Here is a 9606-nt window from a genome sequence, read left to right as displayed (position 1 = left end):
CTGACACAAGAGATTATTATAGCACATGGCAAAGGAATTCTGCTGCTCTTCAACAATGCTTCTAGGTGATCTTTGTCTTTAAAATGTTCAAGAAAAAACCAACAGTGATAAAGAATTGCATTTTCATCACTGTATTTAGGTTTATATTCCTACTCACCAAAAATGAGAACTTTGTATCTTCAAACAGTTAATGTGAGCCAAATACTTTATCTTGAGTTACTACATAAAAATATTATAGATCATCCAACAACATGACAAAATGTCACCGTATTCATTTAAAATAGCTATCTGTGAAATGTGTGTTACCCTGTTTTGCTTGGGGCAATATATTTCCATGCTTTATGAAATTATTAATTCTCATTAAATTCTAATGATCCCGTCTGAAAAGAGCAGAACTAATTAACTGCTCCATTAAAGTTATTACTTACTCCTGATGAGGCCTGTAAATGTTTCTACTTTGTTAGGCCAGTGAAAGTTTTCTGAACCACAACTCCTTACAAGGAAAATTCCCCATTATTCCATAACAGTAAAATTACCAGCTTCTAACAACACCCATGTAGCCTCTAAGATTGAAGTCCTACACCCTGAAATAAATATTTTCCTCCTTTTACAAAGAAAGGACAATGAAGCTCATGCTGGCAGGAAGGATCTGCAGAACCTGCATCAGACAGTGATGTCTACTCGTGGCCAACACCTATACAGAAAGTAGTTGTTTAAATATCTTTGAGGATTTGGACTGCAGTGGCTCTGTACCTCTGCTGTAAAGCCAAAATGACTTTGCTACCTCACCAGAAGGCTGTGAAAAATTATGCCATCTTTGAAGTTCTCATACTCCAGACAAGTATCAAATGTTTTAATCCATCAGGTAATAATTAAAATGGAGATATATAGTCAAAGAATTTGAAAAAATTATTAGGTTTGTGATCTATTACATTAATTACATTCAATGAATAAATTACTTTTAAATTATTTGCTCAGCTTCATTATTAAAATATTTTTCAAAGTTTGATTTTTTTGAGTTTTTGGGGGGGTTTTGTTGGGGGTTTTTTTTCTGAGTTTACTCTTTTCTAGATAAAGGCTTAATTTTTTTTTTAATTCAATAGTTCTTAATAACGTTCCTGAGATAGTAAATAAAAAGTTTTTTTTAGCATTCAACTCCCACCACTCCCCAATAAACACTTCAGTTTTCAAGGGCTTCTGCCACAAAAACAGTTTTTATAATGGCCATTGATATTTGGGAAAGGATCAGAAGCAAGATTTGCAACCTAAATTGATAAATATACACTGTATTTTGATTCATTCTATGCCAATCTCTGCTATTGAAGCACTGAAGTTTGGCTGAGAGTTTTGGATGCTTCTCTGCAACAAACAAATACAATCTGAAATACTGACTGCTCTGGAAACACTTTTTCCTCCACAATATCATCCCTTCCAATCACAATAATAAAAAGATCAATTCTTATAATTAGCCCCTCGTTCCAGCCCCTTGGAAAATGTTTTGGCAAACATCTGCAGCTGCAACATTTGACAGCACAAGCTCTCCTTACACCCCTCACCCTTCCCTGCTGTCTCATTGCCTCCCTGTGCACTGAGCATCCCGAGGAAGGCACCTGATCCACCATGGGCACAATCGCAGCAGGCTGGTGACCAACTGCACTTTGTTCAGTGACAAACCACACCGAGGGCAATAATGCTATTTTGGGCCCCAAGGCAGCTGTGTGAGGAAGTGTTTCTAAGCAAGGAAATTCCAATTGATTTGGATTTTCTCAGCAGCAGAAAGAGCAGTAGGACCTAAACCACACTCACATCTATCAGGCTGGACTCCTCTGTACAAGCAAGCACCACTCACAGCCCCAGGCTCAGCTGCTTCCTGGGAGAGGATTCAACATTCCTTGGGGGGACCTGGCTCCATCACCCACACCAGCGAGGCGTTTCCACCACCCACATACTCCCCGGAGAGCTGTGCCACTTGCCGAGAGCTTCCAAAATAGCAGCTTCCCAGCCCTTAACGTTAGAAGCTTTTGAAAACATTTGCAACCAATTTTACAGTTAATTAAACCCAGATTTGCTCTATTCAGTCATTTGTTCTATAACTTTTAAATCTTTTTCGGTTTAAAGTTTAGGGTTTTTTTCTAAGCCATGTGCAAGCTTTTGCTGTAAATAGGTTAATTGCAGCTCTGATCTTCCTCCAGCATCTGCCAGTAAAGACAAACAGTTTTCAAACACCCAGGCCTAGCATGGATCACAACATTTCTAGGTGGGACCAATCCCATGGCGCTGCCAGCAGAAAATCCAGTGCCAAATCATACAGCTAGTAAATACTATGGCATCAGTTCCTCAAAGATTTCCATGGCAAGAGTTTTAGGAAAAGATCCAAATACCCCATCAGTAAATCTCGCAGAGTAGGTGAAACCTTTGCAGTTGCCATGTATTTCGAGAGGTCTTTCTCTCACATGTGGTTGCAGTCTACAAATTCAAAGCTTACACAAACTAGATATGCCACCAAGTTTGAAGCTCTCCTCTTTCCTCTGCTCAGAACAAATGTAGGAAAATTGTATGACTCAAAATCATCACTTACTTTTTCTCAGCAAGACAAGAAATCATTATTCATGCTTTTCTTTTAAAATCAATATTTCTACCAAGAAAGAGAAGTAAGTTGTTGTAAGAAAGACTGTCTGGCTTGAGTTTAAAGGCAGGCTTCTCCTAACTAGAGAACAGTTTCCCCAGCAATGTGCATTTCTCTAGCTCCAAAGCAGAACCTCTTATGACTCTTACATTGGGTATGTAAATGAGGAAATCTCAGTTAAACTTAAGCTCTGGACCACCAGAAACCAATTACTGATTTTCTTCCTCTCTTTACTCAATGAATGGAACAGAGAAGATTTTAAAAACCTTTGAGGGAAAAAAAAGCTGTTTAAAAACGTCTACAGTGAATTGTAAATATTAACAAAAGAACAACCATGTCTTGCCTCCATTTCTGGTGAGTGCTGTAATTTTTTCTGAGAAATGAGTGATCCACATTCACTGAATAAGGTCATGCAAACACCCCTGTGCCTTGAAGAGCAAATGGAATCACAAACATCCTTGGCAGCTATGGGCACCTATACTTAGCCCTAGCCCTGGACAAAGGAATTCATCCTACAAAATGTGAGGTAACCAAGTGCATAATATGCTGATATGTCTCAGAGACACACAACAGGTGCTATGGGAGTCACAGGCTGTCCTTTGCAGAAAATAGTCATTGATTTACTAAAAATGAGAGCTTAAATCCTTCCTATATCAACTTGGAAGGTGTGAATTGATGTCCAGTAAAATCAAAAACCATCACGTGAACTCAGAATAATTATCTGCCTGGTTTTGAAAGCAAGCAGTGATTAATTTATTCCTACAAGAAAAGCCTATTTGTGTATTAGAATTATCTCAATGTCTTAAACAAAGTTTCAGAAAAGCTTTCCTCTGTAGCAGCCAGTAAAGTGAAGTGTTGGAAATTTCATTTCTGACATAAAAAACCCCCAAAACTTCTGGTGTCTGGTACTTTCAAATTGTTATTAGGTATTATTATAATTTTTTTTTTTAAACACTGTGAAATTCCTTAACACAATGATATTGGTGTCACTTACTGTCATCTGCTGCTGCTGGTAGGAGACCACAGGGAAAGATCAGAGATGCCAGGAGAGTCAGGCTCAAGGGCCAAAGCACCATCCCTACAATCCTGCCTGTGACAACCACCAGGGTGAGATTTCCCAGACCACATCCAAGCACTGAGGATCAGAGATCACTTTTCACTCATTACACACATTGGACACAATGCCTACTCTCTGAAAGCTCTGCTGCATTCTAGCAGTTTTCTTTCTTCAGTAGCACACCCTCACAACCCCTTGATTTTACGATAGTTGTCTGTATTTTGCAAAGACACCCTTTGTATTTTGGGCAAAATTGCTCTAATAGACCACAAGTACGAGTCAGACAGAATCCCATCCTTCTGTGTAAGTACAGACCATTCCCTTAACTGCTGGACTCAATGCTCCTTGCAGCTCCCTCCCAGTTCAGAACGTTCTGAGTGTGTGTGTGAAGCACACACTGTACACATTTACAGCAGCTAATGTAAAATGTGCTGGTTATACAAAATCCACATCCATCAATAATATTGCCACAATCCTGATATAAATCAACATCCACAGCTCAAGATCCTGGATTACAGTTTAAATAAATTGGAGTTCTGTACAAGGATTAGGCTAACAAATTTTCTTTCTTCCCCTCATTTGAGGAAGTGTGTAGGGCTAGAAGGAAGAATCATATAGAGGGACATTTAACCTTAATTAACCAAAAAAGAAGGAGGAAACCTTCAGATTATTCTATCCAGAATAAACATATTATGTCACTCTCACAAACATTCCCCTTCTGAACCCATTCCAAAATTCAGCAGAACTCATGCTAGGTTTTTCTCCATCTTTCTGCATCAGTGAGACTCCTGACCTCACACACGGCCACTTTCCTCTTTGACATTTTGACATCATCATTTAAAGGCTGTTGTAGTCATGGCAGGTTCTTTACAGCTGGAACAAAGAAACAGTATGGTTTTACTTCTTAGGAAGAACATTTACTGAACATCCTGCAACCACTCTACTCCTAATCTGTGGAAACCAATGGCTTATGTTTTGGGGAAGTCAAAGGATTTGTGGCAAGTTACTGTACAAATCAAGAAGGAAAAAGAATGTAGAGGTTTTTGCTGAAACTGTCACTGATTGCAATTAGATGTGAATTAAAGCAGGGAGACAAACCAAGAATCACCAAAGAGTGGAGTATCAAGTAAAAGAAGAGGTAAAATGTGCATTTTTTTTAAAGAGAGAAGTATTCACATTGCCTTCAAGCTGCTGACCAATATTCCTCTGTAAAATGAATTATATTACTGTAACCTGTTTTAATTCCTGCTTAATTAATAAGAATTCAACCATTCTTCAAACACAGCTTTAGTGGGTCTTTCTCTTCTGTTTTGGATTCTATTTCTGATCAGTGGAAAAATTATTAAATTTTGAAAAATAAATAACAGTTTTATGGGGCATGCTGCATGAAGTACAGTTTCTTTTTAATTCAGAAGAATTTAATTAAATAGAATTTAATTAATTCTATTTTTCCCAGTTTCATTGTTTTCAAAATATTAACAATTTCTATCAATCAGAGATGTGCAGAATTCAAGTTGCTGAACTAATTTTAAATGCTTTATTTTAAAACAAAAAAAAAAAAGACACATCTATAAACATGATTTTTCAGGGAATCTGATAAAAGGAGATTTTCTTCAAAGGATTTCCTGGAATCATTCTGGCTCATTTAGATACATTTTTCTTGTTAATAAGTTTCAGGTACTATGGCCTAATTTTAATTTAACCAAACACCTGCTTGATAAAACTAACATCAAGAGCTGTCATCAAAACTTAAAAACTAATTTTTTAAAAAGCATTGTATTTTTAAATTTAAAAGTTACATTTAAAAGCACAGGAAATCCAAACTGTAGATAAATGCAAAACTGTATTCATTCATGACTATGTTATTTCTAACAAGGACAGGTAACATAATTATATAGTTGTATTTTGAGGTTATCTTTTAGCAGCATCTCTGCCGTTAAGACCACAATTGTGTCTGGAAAAATTTATCAGTAATTTATGCTGACATTAGTAATTAAAGCATTTCACAGGAATGTTGATTTTAATTTTTGTCATACTGTTTTCAATCTCCCTGGTACCCAAAAAAAAAAAAGTCTAGAGAAAATGACTTCTTACCCTATTGCTCTTCAGTGTGTGTAACACCCACATTTCTGGGCACTGTCATATAGCCAGACATACAGGAGCTATGAAATGCACTTACAATTTATTGCCTATAATTAATTACACTCACAATCCTTTACAAGGAAAAAATTGTACCAATAAAATGGAGACCTTATAAAAAGAACTGCATATTACTTCGAAATGACAGGCTTCTCTAGCAGTTTCCCTACTGCTTTTTGGCTAAAATGGTTCTTGTTCAAATAGTGAATTCTCCGCCTGGGCCTGTCCCAGCTCTCTCAGGAGCTCTGACTCCAGGCTGGCAGCAAAACCTGCATTCTTCAGCAGCAAAGTTAGCAACCCCCAGCATTCTCTTGCAAGTCTTGGTATAACATGGCCTTGTGATTGATTTTATTTTTTTTTAAAGCTTCATATCTTGGAATTAACAGATTACATGAAAAATTTAGCTTCCTTTTAAGAAAACTGCTTTTCAACTTCACCAGAGAAAAAGTTGAAAAATATTTTTGTAAAAACTTAGAGATGCAGAAGGCGAATAAAGCCAAGGGGTTTTTCTGCATTAGAGATTTTCTAGGCTGGCATGTTGAGTTTATGTCCTATTTCATATTTTTAATGTTCAAGATTGTCCACATTAATAGTGAGGTTTTATATCAAATGTTAAACACAGCAGAGGAGCAGCCACCCCTCAGAGCCAGAAGGATGTTTACAGATTAGAAGAGACGAGTTCCTCCTGCATCCCTATTAATAACCAGCTAAAAATTCCATTGCTTATATAAATAGTTGTTAAATGGGGAGGGGATTTAGCATAGTAAGGCATTTGTTTTGGGGGACTTGTTCAGTGGAAAGCAAAATCGTAGTTAGTATCAGCCCACTTACTCAAGAAAGTGAACTGGGATAACAGAAATCCCCAAACCAGGAAATCTGTTTCCTAAATGATTTTTTTTAATCTAGTTACAATTTATTTCTAAATGTAATTCCTAGCTTCCCTACTGCAAACCCTGGGCAATCTCAAGCCCCTTGCTGTTGTCCTCTGAGTCTGTAAACAGGCAGAATAAAACAACAGCATCGCTAAGTGCGAACTTTCTCCATTCATCTTAATGGACTGTTAATTATGACCACTTAAATGCCCACAGTGTTAACCCTGTCACCGCTGGCTGCACTTCACCCAAAAAGGCAGTTTATAGATGGTGATTTATCCACAGGCAAGTAGATGTAAAACTCTCCATCGACGCACTGCTAAGTGAACCAAACGATTAATAAAGTTATGAATATGAATTATGCAGCCAGTTGAAAAATCTAATATTCATCTTCTGAAGTTTATTCCTTTCAAGGACTGGAGCAAGGTGCTGCTTTCAGTGTCAACACTGCTGTGCAATTGTTTGAGGGTTGAAGAGTTTCAAATAGGATGTAGTTGGGCTTGAAGTGAGTATTCATGAAATGAAAAGGCTGGTAAGGTGTAGTTAACTGATTGACTTTGCACATCCCAAGAGATGCAGCAATATGTAATGTCAGGATGTAATAAGGCTAGTTGATTTTTTTTATTTCAGAAATTTTTATAGAGCTATAAAATATACTAAACTATTTATTTTAAAAAGTCAGTCAGGCAAATCTTAAAAAAAAAAAGCAATAGGTTTTTTATATTGCTGCCTATAAAGATAATGCAATTAACGGAATTAACAGGTATGACAAATGGAATCAATTCTTTGGACACAAATACATACACCTTTGGAGGGGGCACAAAAATCACAGGGGTTTTGAAGAATTTAACAGAACAGTATTTGGAGTACAGTCACGACAAGAATTGTATTTTTAGTATTGTATCTTTAACACTGTAAGTACTGCAAAAATATTAATTCACAAAGCCTTAGGCTTCATTGCCTCCCAGGTTTTCCATTGGCATCCCAGACTATTTGAGGAAAATCTTATCACCAAAAGGGACCATGTCCATTTCTTCTGCCACACCCTAAGTTTTTCAGTCACTCCTTCCATCAGATCCTACGGTTGTTCCATGCTTGTAACAAATGCCAGCACCTGGGGGTCTGTGGTGGGCTGGATAGCATGGGGCAAAGCAAGAGCTCACAACGTTCCTGACATGCAAACCCCTTGTAATTGTTTTCTCACTCTGTGCTGGTGGTTACAACTGGCCACACATGAAATGCAGATACTCATTTTTGCAGCATAACTGTAGTTTCCACAGTCCATGAAACAGACAACACACCACTCACACCACATCACTAACAATGATTGGAAAACAACAGCAGATCCACCAAGTAAAGCAGCTCTGAAACCAGAAACCATTTTCCAAACCCTGAGAACCCAACAACCATTTGTGCTTGAGCGTGGAGTCTGTTTTCCCCATTTAAGCACTTTGGGGTATCAAGATATATTTTTAAAATAAGAAGTAGTTATAAATGAGCAGTCAGGCCCATGTGATCAGCACATAACGCTGGCAAGAACAACAGTACATGGGCCCATGCATTGGGTCTAGCACCACCCTGGAGACCCCCCTGATAGTTACCATAGAGATAGTAGGAGCCACAAAGAGCTTCGATCACATTACTGGCTGGGAGGGGGTCAATTTGTATGCGCGAGCCCTGCTGGGATTGAAAGAATGCAGAGGAGGACAGGAAAGATAATAGAGAGAAAAATAAGTGAAGGGAGAATGCAAGAAATGAGAAAAATGAAAGAAAGAAAGGAAAGGGGGGCAGGGAGAGATGGGAAAGCAACCAAAGGGAGTGAGGGCTCTCAGAAGAAAAAAATCCAGCAGAAAGACCAAGGGAAAATGAAGAGACAAGGAGAGAAAACACGAGTGAGAAAATTCATCTTGTGCAGACAGCACTCGTGTTGCTGCCTGACAGGAACTGCTGCTCCAGAGGAGCAAAGCCAGTGGCGTGGCCAGCTGCAGGAGCAGCAGGGATGGATGGATGGATGGATGGATGGATGGATGGATGGATGGACGGATGGATGCTTACAGCACCTGACCCACACCAGAAAAACTGCTCCAAACACAGAGCAGTGGAAGGAGACAGGATCACAGAGGGGAGAGGGGGGGTTTGTTTCATATGCCCACATGTGAACATCCTGAAGCTCTTGCCAACTGCACCAGCACCACAAAAGCAAACAAGTTTGTATCTTTCTTCATTGTACTCTTCAATGGAGGGCACTGGGGGCTCAGGGCAGGACAGCTTTTGCCTCTGAAAGCTGTGGCTGCCTGGGCTGGGGGGGCTGGAGCTTCGGCAGATGCTCTGGGGTCTCCGTGAGAACCACGGCAGCCTCCACATTCCCAGCTGCCTCCTGCAGACAACGCCTAAATCCCTACTCCAGAAAGGCTGAGAAGAGTAGTTTGAATCACTAAATTGGCAGAGTATCCCAAATACCAAACCTGGGAAATAATCTCTTAGGGATGACTGCAACCACTGTCGTTCCTGTGCAGGTTAGTAATGCCACAGGCAAATCTGCTTGTCTACCAACAGGAATCTTAGCAAAGCTAGAGAGAGAGAGAGATTTAATATATAATCAGTGACAGTTAAAGAAAAAAGCCTCATTTGGTGGTGTGCTCCTCAGCCCTGTCCCTCCCAGAAGGTAGGGGTGACAAAGAATGTCTTGCTTTGGTGGCCTTACCAATGCCACTGTGCCACAGCAGCTCACCTTGCAGTTCCCAGGACACACACAGCTACACAGCCTCATGCTGCTGCTACTCAGCTGGGATTTCAGTTTGCCACCAGAGGAATGCCCCAGAGGTTGGCAGAGCAGCAGACTGCTGCACTGTACTGCAGCCTCAAGGCTGAGTGATAGGAGAATTTTTGCTGGGGAGAATGACCATCTGAGT

This window comes from Lichenostomus cassidix, chromosome 2 (assembly GCF_008360975.1).
Source record: "Lichenostomus cassidix isolate B80296 chromosome 2, HeHo_3.0, whole genome shotgun sequence".
Taxonomy (NCBI): Eukaryota; Metazoa; Chordata; class Aves; order Passeriformes; family Meliphagidae; genus Lichenostomus; species Lichenostomus cassidix.
The sequence above is the reverse complement of the archived record's forward strand: the minus strand, read 5'-3'. Positions refer to the sequence as shown.